The sequence below is a fragment of the Bufo bufo genome, chromosome 9 (assembly GCF_905171765.1).
Source record: "Bufo bufo chromosome 9, aBufBuf1.1, whole genome shotgun sequence".
NCBI lineage: Eukaryota > Metazoa > Chordata > Amphibia > Anura > Bufonidae > Bufo > Bufo bufo.
In genome coordinates, this window is record NC_053397.1 from 13,242,847 (window position 1) to 13,263,785 (window position 20,939).

Consider the following 20,939-nt stretch of genomic DNA (forward strand, 5'->3'; position numbering starts at 1 on the left):
TATGTGGGTGCTCTCTGGCCCTGTCTGCAGTATGTGGGTGCTCTCTGGCCCTGTCTGCAGTATGTTGGTGCTCTGTGGTACTATATGCCCTGTCTGCAGTATGTGGGTGCTCTCTGGCTCTGTCTGCAGTATGTGGGTGCTCTGTGGCCCTGTCTGCAGTATGTGGGTGCTCTGTGGCCCTGTCTGCAGTATGTGGGTGCTCTCTGGCACTATGTGCCCTGTCTGCAGTATGTGGGTGCTCTCTGGCACTATGTGCCCTGTCTGCAGTATGTGGGTGCTCTGTGGTACTATATGCCCTGTCTGCAGTATGTGGGTGCTCTCTCTGTGCGGTACGCAGCCCTGCAGGGTATTGCGATGTGAGGTCACGGTTACTTAGGCAAACGAGGGTTGCTATGGGTTACTCACAGTTTGTAGGAAGACCCTGGGCAGGCGTACAGCAGTGATGGAGAGGCTGGCACAGAAGTCCTCTGGGGCACTCTCTGTATATAGGGACCAGGCCGGTGGTAGGTGAAGTGCCCTGGGTGTTGCCGGTGGCAAGATCCCTTTAAGTTCGTGACGCCAGTGCCTGTAACGGTGGCACTCCGATTGATAGAGGTAATAAGTGAGGAACACGTTGTTGTGGTGAACCAAAACTTCCTTTACTGGAAAAAGGTTAACTTTATACAGTCTTTTGTAAGTTCCAGGTAATACAGCAGTATAAAGCAGGCTTTCACATCAATGGCAGGCACAATGTTCTTTGCAAGATACTCAGAGGGTAAAAACAACACTTACAGACCAGGCTGCACTATTCCTCAGAACTCCTGGCTGTCTTTATCCCAAGGCCCGTATGCCCTAATGCTGGCTTTATCCTTGGTAGCAAACATCCTCAGGTATATATCCTTGCTTTGTGTGAATCCTTCCGCCCTTCAGCTCACTTGTCTAGCTTTAATACTGGCTCTGCTCTGCTTATGGGAACTTGGTTTCTCAGGAGGCAACTCTTCCCCTGGTGACAATCTTCTGAGCTAACTCTGGCTCAATATCCACAGGCTGGCTGGTCTGCACTCACTAGCCTCCTGGTGTCAACTAGAAACCTGGGCTGTCTAGCTGCATGTCAGAAGCTTACTTCAGCTGCTCTCTGGCTAAAGTGACTTCTTGCTTTTGACTCTACTCTCCCTCTCTCTGGACAGGACCTGACTATTTATACTAGGGGTTCCCTAGCTCCCTCTAGTGCCTAGGATGCTGAACTACACCATAATAGGCCTGCTACACATGTCACAGGAAAATACACATAAATACATATTAACCACCTCAGCCCCCAGTGCTTAAAGGGTTTCTGTCACCCCGCAAAACTCTTTTTTTTTTTTTTTGGATAGTTAGATTCCTCATAGTGCGATATAGGAGAATATAATGCTCTTACTTACTTTCATGCGGCCGATTCTTTATAAAACGAACTTTTATAATATGTAAATGAGGGCTCTACCAGCAAGTAGGGCGTCTACTTGCTGGTAGCTGCTGCAGCAATCCGCCCCCTCGCCGTGTTGATTGACAGGGCCAGCCGTGATCTCCTCCTCCGGCTGGCCCTGTCAGTAATTCAAAAATCGCGCGCCTCGCGTCATTCGGCGCAGGCGCTCTGAGATGAGGAGGCTCGTATCCTCAGCACTCCCTCAGTGCGCCTGCGCCGATGACATCACCGAAAGAGAAGACGTCATCGGCGCAGGCGCACTGAAGGAGAGTGCTGAGGAGACGAGCCTCCTCATCTCAGAGCGCCTGCGCCGAATGACGCGAGGCGCGCGATTTTTGAATTACTGACAGGGCCGGCCGGAGGAGGAGATCACGGCTGGCCCTGTCAATCAACACGGCGAGGGGGCGGATTGCTGCAGCAGCTACCAGCAAGTAGACGCCCTACTTGCTGGTAGAGCCCTCATTTACATATTATAAAAGTTCGTTTTATAAAGAATCGGCCGCATGAAAGTAAGTAAGAGCATTATATTCTCCTATATCGCACTATGAGGAATCTAACTATCCAAAAAAAAAAAAAAGAGTTTTGCGGGGTGACAGAAACCCTTTAAACACCCTGAAAGACCAGGCCACTTTTTACACTTCTGAACTACACTACTTTCACCGTTTATTGCTCGGTCATGCAACTTACCACCCAAATGAATTTTACCTCCTTTTCTTCTCACTAATAGAGCTTTCATTTGGTGGTATTTCATTGCTGCTGACATTTTTACTTTTTTTGTTATTAATCGAAATTTAACGTTTTTTTTGCGAAAAAATGACATTTTTCACTTTCAGTTGTAAAATTTTGCAAAAAAAACGAGATCCATATATAAATTTTGCTCTAAATTTATTGTTCTACATGTCTTTTGATAAAAAAAAAATGTTTGGGTAAAAAAAAAAATGGTTTGGGTAAAAGTTATAGCGTTTACAAACTATGGTACAAAAATGTGAATTTCCGCTTTTTGAAGCAGCTCTGACTTTCTGAGCACCTGTCATGTTTCCTGAGGTTCTACAATGGCCAGACAGTACAAACACCCCACAAATGACCCCATTTCGGAAAGTAGACACCCTAAGGTATTCGCTGATTGGCATAGTGAGTTCATAGAACTTTTTATTTTTTGTCACAAGTTAGCGGAAAATGATGATTTTTTTTTTTTTTTCTTACAAAGTCTCATATTCCACTAACTTGTGACAAAAAATAAAAAGTTCTATGAACTCACTATGCCCATCAGCAAATACCTTGGGGTCTCTTCTTTCCAAAATGGGGTCACTTGTGGGGTAGTTATACTGCCCTGGCATTCTAGGGGCCCAAATGTGTGGTAAGGAGTTTGAAATCAAATTCTGTAAAAAATGGCCAGTGAAATCCGAAAGGTGCTCTTTGGAATGTGGGCCCCTTTGCCCACCTAGGCTGCAAAAAAGTGTCACACATCTGGTATCTCCGTACTCAGGAGAAGGTGGGGAATGTGTTTTGGGGTGTCATTTTACATATACCCATGCTGGGTGAGAGAAATATCTTGGCAAAAGACAACTTTTCCCATTTTTTTTAATACAAAGTTGGCATTTGACCAAGATATTTATCTCACCCAGCATGGGTATATGTAAAATGACACCCCAAAACACATTCCCCACCTTCTCCTGAGTACGGAGATACCAGATATGTGACACTTTTTTGCAGCCTAGGTGGGCAAAGGGGCCCATATTCCAAAGAGCACCTTTCGGATTTCACAGGTCATTTTTTACAGAATTTGATTTCAAACTCCTTACCACACATTTGGGCCCCTAGAATGCCAGGGCAGTATAACTACCCCACAAGTGACCCCATTTTGGAAAGAAGACACCCCAAGGTATTCCGTGAGGGGCATGGCGAGTTCCTAGAATTTTTTATTTTTTGTCACAAGTTAGTGGAAAATGATGATTTTTTTTTATTTATTTTTTTCATACAAAGTCTCATATTCCACTAACTTGTGACAAAAAATAAAAACTTCCATGAACTCACTATGCCCATCAGCGAATACCTTGGGGTCTCTTCTTTCCAAAATGGGGTCACTTGTGGGGTAGTTATACTGCCCTGGCATTCTAGGGGCCCAAATGTGTGGTAAGGAGTTTGAAATCAAATTCAGTAAAAAATGACCTGTGAAATCCGAAAGGTGCTCTTTGGAATGTGGGCCCCTTTGCCCACCTAGGCTGCAAAAAAGTGTCACACATCTGGTATCTCCGTACTCAGGAGAAGTTGAGGAATGTGTTTTGGGGTGTCTTTTTACATATACCCATGCTGGGTGAGATAAATATCTTGGTCAAATGCCAACTTTGTATAAAAAAATGGGAAAAGTTGTCTTTTGCCAAGATATTTCTCTCACCCAGCATGGGTATATGTAAAATGACACCCCAAAACACATTCCCCACCTTCTCCTGAGTACGGAGATACCAGATGTGTGACACTTTTTTGCAGCCTAGGTGGGCAAAGGGGCCCACATTCCAAAGAGCACCTTTCGGATTTCACTCGTCATTTTTTACAGAATTTGATTTCAAACTCCTTACCACACATTTGGGCCCCTAGAATGCCAGGGCAGTATAACTACCCCACAAGTGACCCCATTTTGGAAAGAAGAGACCCCAAGGTATTCGCTGATGGGCATAGTGAGTTCATGGAAGTTTTTATTTTTTGTCACAAGTTAGTGGAATATGAGACTTTGTATGAAAAAAAAAAAAATCATTTTCCACTAACTTGTGACAAAAAATAAAAAATTCTAGGAACTTGCCATGCCCCTCACGGAATACCTTGGGGTGTCTTCTTTCCAAAATGGGGTCACTTGTGGGGTAGTTATACTGCCCTGGCATTTTCCAGGGGCCCTAATGTGTGGTAAGTAGGTAAATGACCTGTGAAATCCGAAAGGTGCTCTTTGGAATGTGGGCCCCTTTGCCCACCTAGGCTGCAAAAAAGTGTCACACATCTGGTATCTCCGTACTCAGGAGAAGTAGGGCAATGTGTTTTGTGGTGTCATTTTACATATACCCATGCTGGGTGAGAGAAATATCTTGGCAAAAGACAACTTTTCCCATTTTTTTATACAAAGTTGGCATTTGACCAAGATATTTATCTCACCCAGCATGGGTATATGTAAAAAGACACCCCAAAACACATTCCCCAACTTCTCCTGAGTACAGAGATACCAGATGTGTGACACTTTTTTGCAGCCTAGGTGGGCAAAGGGGCCCAAATTCCTTTTAGGAGGGCATTTTTAGACATTTGGATACCAGACTTCTTCTCACGCTTTGGGGCCCCTAAAATGCCAGGGCAGTATAAATACCCCACATGTGACCCCATTTTGGAAAGAAGACACCCCAAGGTATTCAATGAGGGGCATGGCGAGTTCATTGAAAAAAAAAAATTTTGGCACAAGTTAGCGGAAATTGATTTTTTTGATTTTGTTCTCACAAAGTCTCCCTTTCCGCTAACTTGGGACAAAAATTTCAATCTTTCATGGACTCAATATGCCCCTCAGCGAATACCTTGGGGTGTCTTCTTTCCAAAATGGTGTTATTTGTGGGGTGTTTGTACTGCCCTGGCATTTGAGGGTCTCCGCAATCATTACATGTATGCCCAGCATTAGGAGTTTCTGCTATTCTCCTTATATTGAGCATACGGGTAATGAGATTTTTTTTTTCCGTTCACCCTCTGGGCTGAAAGAAAAAAATGAACGGCACAGATTTCTTCATTCGCATCGATCAATGTGGATGAAAAAATCTCTGCCAAAAAAAGAAAAAGGAGGGGAAAGGCGTCTGCCAGGACATAGGAGCTCCGCCCAACATCCATACCCACTTCAGCTCGTATGCCCTGGCAAACCAGATTTCTCCATTCACATCAATCGATGTGGATGAATAAATCATTGCCGGGATTTTTTTTTTAATATATACAAAGTGTTTGCCAAAGTATATGAACACCGCCACCTCCTCAGCTCATATGCCTCGGCAAACATATCTTTTACTGCAGAGGAGAAATCTCGTCTTGCAGCGCCGCATACACCGACTTGCGTGTAATCTGACAGCAGCGCAATGCTTCTGTCCGAATGCACATCAGTGCTGCAGCTAGTCGATCGGTTGGTCCACCTGGAAGGTAAAAAAAACAAAACAAAAAAGAAAAAACCAGGCCGCAAAGCAATAACTTTATTAACTTTAGAACAGAACATATTAACTTTTTTTTAACTTTTTTACTTACCGGTAATTTTTTTTTTGTTTAGTTTTTTTTACCTTTATAGAACAAACCTCTCCTTCCCCATGGGACAATGTGCAAAGCGCAAATCGCCCAAAGATGTGGCGAAGTACGTTATGCACTTTATCCCAGGTGAAAGGAGAGGTTTGCAGCAGCTGAGAGTAAAAGGGCCCTAATAGCCCTGTGTGCCTGTCCTGTGAGATGCAATCCCTATGCTAGGTGTACCTGTGTGTGGTACTTCCGGAAACACTCACCAAAGCATAGGGCAGGGTGGTCAGGACAGTCAGGACAGAAATAGCGGGTGTCACGCCTTATTCCACTCCTGCTACAGACACAACATCTTTTTCGGGGTGACGGTTGGGTTGAGGTACCAGGAACGACACTGGGGAAATGTCGCTCGTGTAGACGGCTAACTACACTGGTGGATGGGGCCACGGAACCTCCTGGGTAAAGGAGGTTCTCGATGATCTCTTCCTGGAATTTGAGGAAAGATCGTGTTCTCCCAGCCTTACTGTAGAGAACAAAACTATTGTACAGCGCCAATTGAATTAAATATACAGACACCTTCTTATACCAGCGTCTGGTTCTGCGGGAAACTAAATACGGAGACAACATCTGGTCATTGAAGTCCACCCCTCCCATGAGCGCATTATAGTCGTGGACACAGAGGGGCTTTTCAATGACACGGGTTGCTCGCTCAATTTGGATTGTCGTGTCTGCGTTAATGGAGGAGAGCATGTAAATGTCACGCTTGTCTCTCCATTTCACCACGAGCAGTTCTTCGTTACACAAGGCAGCCCTCTCCCCCCTTGCAAGACGGGTGGTTACAAGCCGTTGGGGGAAGCCCACGCGACTAGTTCGCGCGGTGCCACAGGCGCAAATCCGTTCTAGAAACAAATGCCTAAAGAGGGCCACACTTGTGTAAAAATTGTCCACATAAAGATGGTACCCCTTGCCGAATAAGGGTGACACCAAGTCCCAGACTGTCTTCCCACTGCTCCCCAGGTAGTCAGGGCAACCGACCGGCTCCAGGGTCTGATCTTTTCCCTCATAGATCCGAAATTTGTGGGTATAGCCTGTGGCCCTTTCACAGAGCTTATACAATTTGACCCCATACCGGGCACGCTTGCTTGGGATGTACTGTTTGAAGCCAAGGCGCCCGGTAAAATGTATTAGGGACTCGTCTACGCAGATGTTTTGCTCGGGGGTATACAAATCTGCAAATTTCTGTTTGAAATGGTCTATGAGGGGCCGAATTTTGTGGAGCCGGTCAAAAGCTGGGTGGCCTCTGGGACGGGAGGTGGTGTTGTCGCTAAAATGCAGGAAACGGAGGATGGTCTCAAATCGTGTCCTGGACATAGCAGCAGAGAACATGGGCATGTGATGAATTGGGTGCGTTGACCAATATGACCGCAATTCATGCTTTTTTGTCAGGCCCATGTTGAGGAGAAGGCCCAAAAAAATTTTAAGTTCGGAAACTTGGACTGGTTTCCACCGGAAAGGCTGGGCATAAAAGCTTCCCGGGTTGGCGGATATAAATTGTGTGGCATACCGGTTTGTCTCTGCCACGACTAAGTCCAAGAGCTCCGCAGTCAAGAACAGCTCAAAAAATCCCAGGGCCGAACCGATTTGAGCCGTCTCAACCCGAACTCCAGACTGGGCGGTGAAAGGGGGAACTACAGGTGCGGCTGAAGTTGGTGACTGCCAATCAGGGTTTGCCAGCACCTCAGGGATTCTAGGGGCTCTACGGGCCTGTCTGTGCGGTGGCTGCGACGGGGTAACTAGTGCACGTGCCACCGTACCAGCTTCAACTGCCCTTCTGGTGCTCGCCACGTCACCATGTTGTACGGCAGTGCTGGTACTAGGTCCAGGGAGGGCTGCGCTGCTGGTGTATGCCTCACCACGTGATCCGGCAGCGCCAGCCCCACTCTGCTGCTCTTGAAGCGGATCCTGCATAACCTGTGGTCTAGCGACACGGGGCCGGGTACGCCTGGTGCTGTCAGGGACCTCAACCTCCTCGTCCGAACTTTGGGTCAGAGAGCCACTGCTTTCCACAGGTTCATATTCTGACCCGCTAGATTCGTCAGATGAGGGTTCCCACTCCTCATCCGACTGGGTCAGAAGCCTGTAGGCCTCTTCAGAAGAATACCCCCTGTTTGACATTTTGGACTACTAAATTTAGGGGTATTCCCTGAGACTACCCAAGAAAAAAAGCAAACCTGTCTTACAAAGGGGAGGCTAGCGAAGTACCGGAGGCCGCTGCGGTTGATAAAAAATATCAAAACTGATTTTTTTATCGCCGCAGTGCGTGTAAAGTGAATGTGCAGTGATCAAAAAACAAATTTTTTTTTGTCACTGCGGTGGGGCGGGCGTGGGTGAACGCACGTGTGGGCGACCGATCAGGCCTGATCGGGCAAACACTGCGTTTTGAGTGGAGGGCGAACTAAAGTGACACTAATACTATTATAGATCTGACCGTGATCAGTTTTGATCACTTACAGATACTATAAAAGTACAAATGCTGATTAGCGATACGCTATTCAGCGAATAAAAGTGACTGCGGTGGGCTGGGCGCTAACTGATCCCTAAACTACCTAACCAAGGGGCCTAAACTATCCCTAAAACCTAACAGCCAATACCAGTGAAAAAAAAAAAGTAACAGTTTACACTGATCACTTTTTTTCCTTTCACTAGTGATTGACAGGGGCGATCAAAGCGGTGATCAAAGGGTTAATTGGGGTGCAGGTGGGTGATCTGGGGCTAAGGTGTAGTGTTGGTGCTACTCACAGTTCAGTCTGCTCCTGTGCTGGATCCAACCGACGAAAAGGACCAGCAGACAAGCCATATAACAGATCATATTTACTAATATGATCTGTTATATGACTTTTGATTGGATTTTTTGAAAATCGCCAGCCTGCCAGCCAATGATCGTGGCTGGCAGGCTGGTGACGAACTTGTTCTTTGAATTTTGCCGGCCCGCGATGCGCATGCGCGGGCCGGCTTTGAGCGAAATCTCGCGTCTCGCGAGATGACGCGTATATGCGTGATTGTGCGCAGCGCTGCCACCTCCGGAACGCGAATCTGCGTACAGCGGTCCGGAGGTGGTTAAACAGCCATTTTTTGTTCACCTTCCCCCACAAAAAATTAATACCAAGCAACCAAAAAGTCATATGTACCCCAAAATGTTACTAATCAAACCGTCACCTCATCCCACAAAAAACAAGCCCCTACACTAGATGATCGGCAGAAAAACATATATATATATGGCTTTTAGAAAATGGCAGCACAAAAACAAGATCTTTTCTTTTCAAAAATGCTTTCAGTTTATAAAACTTCACACCAAAAAATAAACATATTAGGCATTGTTGCATCCATAACGAGTAGCTGTGTGAAATATCACATGATCTACCCCCTCAGGTGAATTCCGTAAAAAAAAGTGCCAAAACAGCCATTTTTTGGTCACCTTGCCCCAAAAAGTGTAATATTGAACAATCATAACATTATATGTACCCAAAGATGGTACCTATAGAAACATCAACTTTTCACGCAAAAAAACAAGCCCCTGCATAAGACAATCGCCCGAAAAATAAATAAAAAATATGGCTTTCAGAAAATGTAGACACATAAACATGATTTATTTTTTTCAAAAAATGCTTTTATTGTGTAAAACTAAAATAAATGTAAACAAGTTGACATATTAGGTATCACCGCATCCGTAATGACCTGCTCTATAAAAATATCACATGATCTACCCCTTCAGGTAAATTTAGTAAAAATAATTTAAAAAGTTCAATTTTTTGGTCACCATCTCCCCAAAAAGTGTTATATTGAACGATCAAAAAATCATAGGTACCTAAATATAGTACCAATAAAAATGTCTACTCTTCCTGTGAAAAACGAGCCCCTACACAAGACGTTTGGCGGAAAAAAAAAAAAAATGGCATTAAGAATATAGAGACACAAGACATGGTTTCTTTTCAAAAATGTTTTATTATGTAAAACTGAAACGAACCAAAATAAAAATACACATATTTGGTATCGTCGCTCCCATAACGACCTGCTCTATAAAAATAACACATGACTAGAGTTGAGCGGACACCTGGATGTTCGGGTTCGACGGGTTCGGCCGAACTTCACAAAAAAGTTTGAGTTCGGGACCCGAACTTGACCCCGAACCCCATTGAAATCAATGGGGACCCGAACTTTGGAGCACTAAAATGGCTCTAAAAAAGTCATGGAAAAGGCCGCAAAATGTGGTTAAGAGCATGGCAAGTGCTCTGCAAACAAATGTGGATAGGGAAATGACTTAAAATAACAAAATACGTAAAAATAAAAAGTAATAATCTTGATCTAGGAGGAGGAGGTCCATATGGAGTAGGAGGTTGAGGAGGCGGTGGACGTGGCAGTGAAGGTGGAAGTGGCGGTGGAGGAGGAGGAGGTAGCCTACACTGGTTTTTGTTTTTTTATTTTATTTATTTTTTGTTTAAATTAGGGTACACCCCAAAACATTGGGAAATATAAAAAATAAAACAAAGAGATATTGCGCTGGACTACAACAATGGCTGCGTGAGGCCGGTATACATGTCTATTCTGCACAAGGTACGGACAAGTCCTGAGGGATCCAAGCCTGGCTCATTTTAATAAACGTCAGCTTGTCCACGTTGGCGGTGGACAGGCGGCTGCGCTTGTCTGTGATGACTCCCGCCGTGCTAAATACACGTTCAGACAATACACTGGCAGCAGGACAGGGCAGCACATCCAAGGCGTAAAGGGCAAGCTCAGGCCATGTGCCCAATTTGGAGACCCAGAAGTTGAAGGGGGCAGACCCATCATTCAGTACGTGTATGCACACTTACTGCCCCACGTCCCCGTGATGTCCACGATCCAATTGGATATCTTCTCTATCAACTTTCGATGTTCTTTTCTGCGCCTAGCATGTTGTTCACGTGTGGCGGGGAATCAGGGTTCCACGCCGGAGAGGGAGCGTGAGAAAGAGAGATCACATCCAAGGGAGGTCAATGGCTGAAATGTGATCGAGCGGAAATGTGGGACAAGTTATTAAAGCGGAAGGATCGAATGAAAGGAGGGGGCGCGCGTCAATTAAAGACGAATTTTAGAAATTTAAGTCCCTGTCACCTATGCAGAGCAGGGGTTTTTCATTGGCAAAAATGGGTTAATGTCACCCACCAATGGAACAGACGATTTTTAAAAATTTCGGGCCCTGTCAACTATGCAGAGCAGGGGTTTATTCACGGCTAAACTGGTAAAATGTCACCCACCAATTGAACAGACAATTTTAAAAAAATTTGTTCTCTGTCACCTGTGCAGAACAGGGGTTTGTATACGGCAAAAAATTGTAAAAATGTCACCTGAGAATGCAACAGACGATTTTTTGAAATTTCGGTCCTTGTCACCTATGCAGAGCGGAGGTTAATTCACGGGAAAAATGGTAAAATGTCACCCAAGAATGTAACAGACGCTTTTGCACCCTGCTCCCTCTTCTGCCGTGCTGGTGGCTCTGTGCGACCACCGCCTCTTCCTCCGAACTGCAAAGGTCACTCGCATGACCTTAATTCCATGTGGGGTCTAGGACCTCATCATCTTCCACCCAGTCTTCACCCCTGCCTTCCTTGTCGGTCTGCACACTGCAGAAAGCCCCAGCAGTTGGCACCTGTGTTTCGTCATCATCCGAGACGCGCTGCGATGGTCCTCCCATGTACTCATCCTGAAACATAAGTGGTTGGCCATCGGTGCACTCAATCTCTTCCACTTCTGGGGCAGGGCTAGGTGGATGGTCCTGGGAAACCCTGCCAGCAGAGTCATCAAAAAGCAGAAGAGACTGCTGCATGACTTGGGGCTCAGACTGCTTGGCTGATTTGCAAGGGGGTGAGGTGAAAGACTGATGGCCATGGGCTGCAGGTGCCAACTGTGGTCTTTCAGGAGGAAACCGGGTGGGAGACAATGTGAAGGAACTGGATCCACTGTCAGCCACCCAATCTACTATCGCCTGTACTTGTTCAGGCCTCACCATTCGTAGAGCCGCATTAGGCCCGACCAAATACCGCTGCAGGTTCTGTCGCCTACTGGCACCTGAGGAAGGGGTTTCACTTGGTCGTGTAGCTGGCACAGATCGACCACGTCCTCTCCCTGCAACAGGAGCTCCACCAGCAGCACCACGACCGGGGCCACGTCCCTTATTTGACGCTCTCCGTTCTTTGCGTTGACCCACCAAACTAACAGATGGTTTATGTCAGGCGACAATGTAACCGCCAACAGTCAACAATTAAGTTCACTGAGAGTAAGGCAGTGCCGGTGTCATAAAGAGGAAAATGTCTTGAGGTCACACAACAGTATGACAGGCGACTTTTATAAAATTACTTCAAGGTCACAAAAAAAATGTTAATTTGTCAACCAACAATGTAACTGCCGTATTGACTGGTTGTATTGGACCGTCAGAAAGGCAGCAAATCTAGTATCTTGCCCAAAATGGGTGTTTTTTTTAAAAACCAGAATATAACAGCGGTATTTAACGCTTGTATTGGACTGTCAGAAATGCAGTGCAGGGCGCAAATGTACTTTTTAGCAAAAAGATAATAATTCCCCCCCCCTTCCTCAGAATCTAACAGATGGATTTACTTGGATTGTACTTTACAGAAGAAAATGTGAATATGTCACCCCCTGGGTCCCTGAACTCACAGAACGATTCCCTATATTTTGCCTTCACCTGGCACATATGCAGCGCAGGTGCACTTAAAAAATGGGTATATGCTGCCCGCTGAACTAAGAGAACAGGGTTCAATTATTGTCCCTGGCGGATATGCTGTGCTGGTGCACTGAACTTGCACAAAATGGCCGCCGGCGCCCACCTAACTAACAGACGGATCAAAGTTCTGTTTCCGTGTCACTGGGCTCAGGGGAGGGTAAAAAAAAATGGGGCACTGCACCCACAAAACAAAATCGCTGTAGATCGCAGAGTTAACAAGCACTTCTGATAACAGATTCTTTCCTATTCTCTCCCTCACAGCAGCAGCAGCAGCCTCTCCCTACACTAGTAAGAGCAGAGTGACGGGCAGCGCTATATAGAGGCTGGGTCACATGCTGCACTGGCCAATCACAGCCATGCCATTAGTAGGCATGGCGGCTTCTAAGGGCACACGAGTGAAACGCTTGTTGATTGGCTGCTCTACTCTAGGGGTGCATCAGGGGGGCTTCAAATGGGACATGGCAACTTAAAATTATCCCAACGACATCTCTTCAAAATCCATACGTTGCTCCTTCCGTTCTGAGCCCTGCCATGCGCCCACACAGCAGTATACGACCACATAATGGGTGTTTCTGTAAACTGCAGAATCAGGGTAAATAGATATTGAGTTTTGTTTGGCTGTTAACCCTTGATGTGCTCCAGGAAAATAGATTAAAATGGAAAATCTGCAAAAAAAGGGAAATTTTGAAATTTCGCCTCCATTTTTCTTTCATTCTTGTAAAACACCTAAAGGGTTAACAAAGTTTGTAAAATCAGTTTTGAATAACTTGAAGGGTGTAGTTTCTAAAATGGGGTCATTTATGGGGGGTTTCTGCTATGTAAGGGTCCTTTCACACTAGCGTTCGAGGAATTCCGGCAGGCAGTTCTGTTGCCGGATCTGGAAATCCGTGTGCGGTTCCGTCTGACAAATGCATTGAAATACCGGATCCGTCTCTCCGGTGTCATCCGGAAAAACGGATCCGGTATTAATTTTTTTTCACATTTTTAAAACTGGATCAGTTTTTCCGGAACACTTGGTACCGGATCCAGCATGTGTTCCTGAAATTTTGGGCTGAGAAAATACTGCAGCATGCTGCGGTATTTTCTCTGGCCAAATACTGTAAAAGTGACTGAACTGATGCATCCTGAACGGATTGCTCTCCATTCAGAATGCATGGGGATAAAACGGATCCGTTTTTTTCCGGTATTGAGCCCCTGGGATGGAACTCAATACCGGAAAACTTTCACGCTAGTGTGAAAGTACCCTAAGGCCCACAAGCAAGTGCAGGTGCGATGTGTTTTTCACTGATGGTTGCTAAGAGATGTTGTTTGTAAACCTTCCGTTTTTTATCACGCAAGTGAAAAACGCATCAAACCGCATTGCACCCGCGCGGAAAAAACTGAACGCAATCGCAGACAAAACTGACTGAGCTTGCTTGCAAAATGGTGCGAGTTTCACTGAACGTATGTGTGAAAGAGGCCTAACTGAACGGTTTTTATGAGGTATCACTATCTGCTTTAAAGGGGTTGTCTCATCATGGACAATGGGGGAATATCGCTAGGATATGTCCCCATTGTCTTTTAGGTGCGAGTCCCACCGCTGGGACCTGCACCTATATCGAGAATGGAGCCCTGCAAGTGAAGGAGGGTGCAGCCGCCCTCCATTCATTTTCTATGGGGCCGGCGAAAATAGTCGAGCGCTGGCTCGGCTATTTCCGTCGGCCCCATAGAAATGAATGGGATCGGTGGCCACGCATGCGCGGTACGCTCCCATTCACTTCTATGGGGAGCCGGCTTAGTGGTGGCCGGACCGGAGTCCTCCAGCCACCACCTTGCGGGGCCTCCGTTCTCAATATACCCTCACCTAGAAGACAATGGGGGCATATCCTAGCGATATGCCCCCATTATCCATGATGAGACAACCCCTTTAAAAGCAGAGACATTCAAATTTCAAAAATTGTGAATTTTTTCACATTTTCTGTATATTTTTTATTTTTTTTTAGAAATAAAGGTGAGACATATTGACTCAAATTCACCGCTAACATGAAGTACAATGTGTCACCAGAAATGGCCTGGATAAGTAAAAGCGTTCCAGAGTTATTACCACGTGAAGTGATGCGTGTTAGATTTGCAGAAATTGGCTCAAGGCGAAACGTGGCTTGGTACTGAAGGGGTTAAGGCAGAAAGACCCTCAAACAAGCAACAACTGAAGAAAGTTGCAGGAAAGGCCGATCAAAGCGTCGCAAAACGGGAACCCAGAGGGCGGTGATGTCCGCGGAATCCAGACTTCAGGGAGTCATTGTCTGCAGAGGATTGAAAGTGAACTTTTTTTTTTTCCTGGTAATGTTAATTTGTCCAATTATTCTGCCATATAGCGGCATATTGTGCCCAGAGCACCTCCTTTATTTGCCCGGCATCCAGACAGAGCTACATAGTGCCCACAAGGTGCCACACAGTGCCCAGAGAATGGCATACTGCACAGAACCACAATGTGCCCACACGACGCCAAACAGTGCCTGGAAAGTGCCATAGGTTGTCCACTTAATCATACATATAGTGTCCACAGAGCGCCCAAATCATGCCCGGAGGGTGCTATAGTTTGCCACATTATGTCCACATAATATCAAACTGTGACCAGAGAGTTCCCTAATGTGCCAATATCGTCATACCGTGCCCATATAGGGCTAATAGTGCCAGACTGTGCCATGGTTTACCCAGATGACCAGTGCGTGTTCTGCTGCCCATTTAGTCCCACATGGTCCTCACAGCCTCAGTGCAGGAGATTTATGTTGCCCTCTGCTGGCAGCAGCAAGTATCACCATTAACTCTTCATGTTCAGCACCAGTTTTACTATGTAGCAGCCCTAGAGGCAGCAGGATGGGGCGAGGGAGACGCCTTTAGTATTTTATTTTTTGGTCTTACCACAGCTTTGAAACCGTTTAGATGTCATTTTTGGACTGAGACCCATCATCACAGCCCGGCAATTTGCGAATGTCGTAAACGGCGCCGATTCCATCGCATTTTTTATTTTTTTTTTACGATTTCCGATAAAGCAGATCACAAAGACGTAACATGTTAATAAAACAAGTCTAAATATTTTAATTATAGAGCATAAGCCTTCTGTGTTCCCATGGAAACCGCCACATTTCTACGTCTTTGATCTCTCGGGGGATAAAACTGTTTGCAGATATTAGAATCAACAAGCGCCGATACATTTTACATTCTAAAATGTCGGTTGGCGGCATAGTAAATAAGTCGTCAGGTGGTGCTTTTAACGGCTCGTGGTCCTCCAGGCTGCACCAGGAGCTCTGATCGCCCCTGATGCTTTACTTATCCTCCAGTATCAGTGCTGCTGTGCATAATGCCTGTGGTCCTGACGAGCAGAGCAATGTCTCCCTCTGGTGGACGCACAGGATACCACAATTACTTCAGAAAATCAGGACTATCATTTTACTTGAGAAGTTTTTGCAGTATGCAATTTTCCGACTGAATGCTTGTTCAGCTGACAACTATTCCTCCTGACCCCCCCACCATGCACATGGACTCTGAGCTCGGCCAAGCATGCATGTGTTTTTAATGGAGGGAGGAGAATAAACCACCTCCGGGCACTTGTATACACACTAGACCAGTGGTTCTATCTCAGCACTTGGGGGTTCACTCAGAAAACAATATTTAAGACTGCCCTCGGGTCCAGTGGTGTTTCATTAGGGCACTGAGAAGGGGCAAAGCTCTTAAAGGGGTTTTCCTGGATATTACTATTGATGGCCCATCCCTATCAGATCAGCCTAGCAATGTGACGAGGATGATGATGGCGGCAGAGGGATACTTACAGCAGAGGGGCAGGCAGATCGTGGAGGAGAGCTGGGAGGGCTTTAAAGGGGTTGTCCAGGATTTTACTACTCAGGATAGGCCATCCGTATCTGATTAGCAGGGGGTCCGACACCCCCGCTGATCAGCTGATTGGAGGTGGCTTTGGTGCTGGAACTACACAGCTCTATTGTGTTGTGGACAGAACTGGTTGCCATTCACTTCAGTTCCCCAAATCAGCTGATCAGCTGGGGTGCGGAGTATCGGACCCCCCAACTAATCAGACATGGATGGCCTATGCAGATAAGTAAAATTGTGGACAACCCCTTTAAAGCCCTCCCAGCTCTGGAAGCGCACTCTCCTCCGCAATCTGCTGGGGTCACATAACTGATCGCCGTCAGTGAATGGAAATGACTGAGGTCTGCATTAAAGAGTTTTCAACTTTTATGTATCTAAAGCTTAATTGGATTTTGTGTTTTAATTTCTCACCAGCTTCAAGATCTCTGCTTGCTGTGAGTAAACAGGCAGCTGGAGCTCACAGTACTTAGCATGTCCTCTAGGTTACAGGGGTTTTCCCACTAGGGACATTGTATATACCAGGCATGCTCAACCTGCGGCCCTCCAGCTGTTGCAAAACGACAACTCCCAGCATGCCTGAACAGCCTACAGCTATCAGCCTACAGCAGGGCATGGTGGGAGTTGTTGTTTTACAACAGCTGGAGGGCCGCAGGTTGAGCATCCCTGGGATATACGATCCATGTATGGTCTGACTGCCGGGACCCCCAAATTCCCTAGTGTGAGAAGGCAGCAGATATAGGGAGAGCCAATCATACCCACATATCAGTATAGCATCAGTGAGTCTAGTGGGAAACCCCTTTATAATTCTGTAGTAAGGGAATACAATCCCCTATGTATGAGTCCAGATCATTTCAAGCCTCAGGTAAACAGCCCTATTCCTTCTCCCACTGCATGAGTGATCTCACTATGGAGGTAGGTGGGAGCTAGGCTGTGAGTTAGGTCTTAGCACCATTCAGACCGTGTTCACACACCATAGGTAGTCTAGTGGTAGGACCCATGCCACACTGAGATACCTTGACGGTGGTGCAAAAGGGCTCCGATGTGTTCCTGAATGGAATACATTGGCTAAAGTCTCAGTTTTTAACATCAGCTTGAGGGATTAGCCAGTGTTGTCAGTTGCATATCATTGTGGTGCATCTTTTGCAGTGATTTAAACATAGAAGTGAACCTTTACCTAGTGTACTTGTGTGAAGTGAGCTCCCTCTAGTGGTGACTGTATAATCTGTATGCAGTGAGGTCCCTCTAGTGGTGGCTGTATAATCTGTATGTAGTGAGCTCCCCCTAGTGGTGGCTGTATAACCTGTATGTAGTGAGCTCCCTCTAGTGGTGACTGTATAATCTGTATATAGTGAGCTCCCTCTAGTGGTGGCTGTATAATCTGTATGTAGTGAGCTCCCCCTAGTGGTGGCTGTATAATCTGTATGCAGTGAGCTCCCTCTAGTGGTGACTGTATAATCTATATGTAGTGAGCTCCCTCTAGTGGTGGCTGTATAATCTATATGTAGTGAGCTCCCTCTAGTGGTGGCTGTATAATCTGTATGTAGTGAGCTCCCCCTAGTGGTGACTGTATAATCTGTATGTAGTGAGCTCCCCCTAGTGGTGACTGTATAATCTGTATGTAGAGAGCTCCCCCTAGTGGTGACTGTATGATCTGTATGTAGTGAGCTCCCTCTAGTGGTGGCTATATAATCTGTATGCAGTGAGCTCCCCCTAGGGGTGACTGTATAATCTGTATATAGTGAGCTCCCTCTATTTTTGGCTGTATAATCTGTAGTGAGCTCCCTCTATTGTTGGATGTATAATCTATATGTAGTGAGCTCCCTCTAGTGGTGGCTGTATAATCTGTATGCAGTGAGCTCCCCCTAGTGGTGGCTGTATAATCTGTATGTCGAGAGCTCCCTCTGGTGGTGGCTGTATAATCTGTATGTAGAAAGCTCCCTCTATTGGTGGCTGTATAATCTGTATGTAGTGAGCTCCCTCTAGTGGTGGCTGTATAATCTGTATGTAGTGAGCTCCCTCTAGTGGTGGCTGTATAATCTGTATGTAGTGAGCTCCCTCTAGTGGTGGCTGTATAATCTGTATGTAGTGAGCTCCCTCCAGTGGTCGCTGTATAATCTGTAAGTAGTGAGCTCCCTCTAGTGGTGGCTGTATAATCTGTATGTAGTGAGCTCCCTCTAGTGGTGGCTGTATAATCTGTATGTAGTGAGCTCCCTCTAGTGGTGGCTGTATAATCTGTATGTAGTGAGCTCCCTCTAGTGGTGGCTGTATAATCTGTATGTAGTGAGCTCCCTCTAGTGGTGGCTGTATAATCTGTATGTAGTGAGCTCCATCTAGTGGTCACTGTATAATCTGTATGTAGTGAGCTCCCTCTGTGACATATAGTAAGTCACTAATTAGGGTTTTTTGCCTAATTCCCTGCATACAGGAATACCGTAAGGAGTTTGTTGCTTCCCATCGTCTCCCATTTATACCTTCAAGCTCTCTTCTGTCTGCAAATTATTTTACAAAGTGGGGGAAAAATATGTTTGCACTGATTTTCAAGTTATCCAAATTGATGGAGGATTCTTATCATCCGGAGCCTTCGCCAGCACAGGTGCTCCTTATATCATCTGTACCACTCCGAGCAGAAGGAAAATTGGCATAACATGCTTCCCGAATAGTCAGCCCCATTTAGCAAATTGTAAATATGAAAGCTGTTACCATCGTGTTTAACAAACATCCTCTCATCGTTCTCATGGAAACCCATCGTTCCCAGTCACGGAGGCCCCCGCCTTCCCTCCTCACCCTCCCATCGCTCTAGAAGTCGCACAGGTGTTCCAAGATCATATTGGGATCTTACATGATGGCACTTAATAGCAGCGAGTACATGCTATCCAAGAGCCTGCCAAATGATAAACCATCAGCAGAACAGTGAGTGCAGCTCTGGAGTATAATACAGGATTTAACCCAGGATCAATACAGGATAAGTAATGTAATGTATGTACACAGTGACTGCACCAGCAGAATAGTGAGTGCAGCTCTGGGGTATAATACAGGATGTAACTCAGGATCAGTACAGGATAAGTAATGTATGTACACAGTGACTGCACCAACAGAATAGTGAGTGCAGCTCTGGAGTATAATATAGGATGTAACTCAGGATCAGTACAGGATGAGTAATGTATGTACACAATGACTGCACCAGCAGAATAAAGAGTACAGCTCTTGAGTATAATACAGGATGTAACTCAGGATCAGTACAGGATAAGTAATGTAATGTATGTACACAGTGACTGCACCAGCAGAATAGTGAGTGCAGCTCTGGAGCATAATACAGGATGTAACTCAGGATCAGTACAGGATAAGTAATGTATGTATGTACACAGTGACTGCACCAGCAGAATAGTGAGTGCAGCTCTGGAGTATAATACAGTCCTCATACAGTGGAGGGGATTGCTACCTTTAAATGCACAGTCTCCTTCAGTGAACAAGCAGTCGACTGTCCGGCAGGAACGCTTCCTTCCCGACAATCAACTGCAGAATTGTCCCGTGTAAGCCCACTATAAGCGTTTGTGTTCTACCCGTTTGGTTATCAGATCTAATGTACACAACAGTCAGGGAGGGGCCAGTGGTAATCCCCTCCCTTGTTTGGCTGTGTTCCCCCCTTCCCCACTGACTTTGAAGTTAATCTGCTGACTCCCGACTATACTGTCAGGAGCTGTTCTTTATTCCTCGCAGGATGTCTTCTCCTGGGGCAGGAGCTCTGGGCCCAGTAAACAGAGAGGAATGGATCAGCAGGTAAGTGACAACTCGTGAGCTCAACGTCCCAGAGGAGTTCAGTTGACAAAAATGTAACTTTATTGTGTCAGAATCACTGGAAATGCAGACAACTCTTATCCACATATTAAACCCTTGATGAAGCTTTCATCCAAGAGCCATGGAGAGGTGTCTAAAATATAATTTTCCTAATTATCTTGGAATCAGTGAACTATCAGATGCTGAATTAAAGGAATTTTACTATGGCAATTATGATTAGAATATTGACTGACCAGCAGAGCACTGACTTTTAGCACAAATTGTTCTGAGGATTAGAGATCGAAATCCAATGCATATAAAAGTACTATATATATACAGCCACCACTAGAGGGAGCTCACTGCATAATATATGTATAACCACCACTAGAGGGAGTACATTACATACTGAATATACAGCCAACACTGGAGGGAGCTCACTACACTATATATACATCCATCCACCACTAGGGGGAGCTCACTACATACAAATTATACAGCCACCCAGTGTTGGACTTGGGTGCCTAGGGCCCACCAGTAAAATTTATTTTGGGGGCCCACCAAACGGATACATTCAAATATTACCTGCTCACACAGCAGCAAAATGCTACCAGATGATTGGATGTGGGGGTCCCTGCTGCAACTTTGAGAAGGTAGGTCCTGGGAAAAAAAAGGATACTGGCAGCTTTCCTCTATACCTAGAAGTCATCTCAGCTCTGATCAAATCTATAGTAATATAGATACATACAGATTATACAGCCACCACTAGTGGAAGATCACAACATACAGAATATACAGCCACCACTAGAGGGATCTCCCTACATACAGATTATACAGCCACCACTAGAGGGA